Raw genomic sequence first — 1021 nt, 5'->3', positions numbered from 1 at the left:
TGTAAAATAAATAATAATAACTCAAAAGATTTTTGTCAAGTGTTTATATCGTGTATCAAAAATAATTGTATTGTAAAATTTGTAACAGAAATAATTGTTTTCTAAAAAAAAAAACTTACATGGAATTCATAAGCAGTTTTATCGTTGAGATCGTATCCATCTAAACTGAATGGTCCCACTTTCACTTCTCCTCTGTTTCGGGCATGTCTGATGTTGGGTGTAGGTTGGTGTTGACTCAGTGCCTCGATCGTTTTCTCATGTTGTTTCCATTCTAACCAGCGTAAAGCCTTGTTGCTTTGTTGTCTCGGTTGAAATTTTTTCCAATCTTCACCAGGTTTGGGGGCCTCCATCAAAGCTCTGGGTATGATGACTATAGTGTCGGCCTTCATATAATGTGCTCGGAACACCTGGAAAGACAAATATTACATGTTTTTTAAAACTTTGTTTGAAATTGAAATCACCTGACCTTTTTTTCTACTTATTCATGTGTCATTGATTTCATTTGTCAAATATTTCATTATGTAAAAGATTTCATTATGTAAACAAACTTACCTTATTGCATGCACTGGCCAGCGTCAGACTATCTAAGAAGGGATCTATTCCTGTTTCCGACATAAAGATGGTTCTAAAGGCTCCACAACATTTTCTCAAGATATCCACATCACTCTGACAATAGGTCACCAATTCGTGTTGGAAATGGAAGGTTTTGGTTTGTTGTTCCTTGTACCAGGTATAAAACTTTTCTCTTTCTCCTACACTCATTCCATCTGGATCATAATCGGTAACTGGTGGGTAATCTCCAACATATTGTGCGTTCTCGGGTTTGTTGAAAAAGTGAGGGAAGTATCCTTTCTTCAATTCGGTGATACCAAATGTCTTTGGTAAATCTCGAAGTGGCATAGCTAAAAAGTTTAAGGAGTCGACAAATTTGACACATCCCAGTTGAATGGTCATGACTTTTCCACCATTCAATATGACTTTGGGTACGTCCATGGCGTGTTTGTGCAATCCTTGCAAAATG

The sequence above is a fragment of the Lottia gigantea genome (assembly GCF_000327385.1).
Source record: "Lottia gigantea unplaced genomic scaffold LOTGIsca_43, whole genome shotgun sequence".
Classification (NCBI taxonomy): domain Eukaryota; kingdom Metazoa; phylum Mollusca; class Gastropoda; family Lottiidae; genus Lottia; species Lottia gigantea.
Note: the sequence above shows the minus strand (reverse complement) of the source record.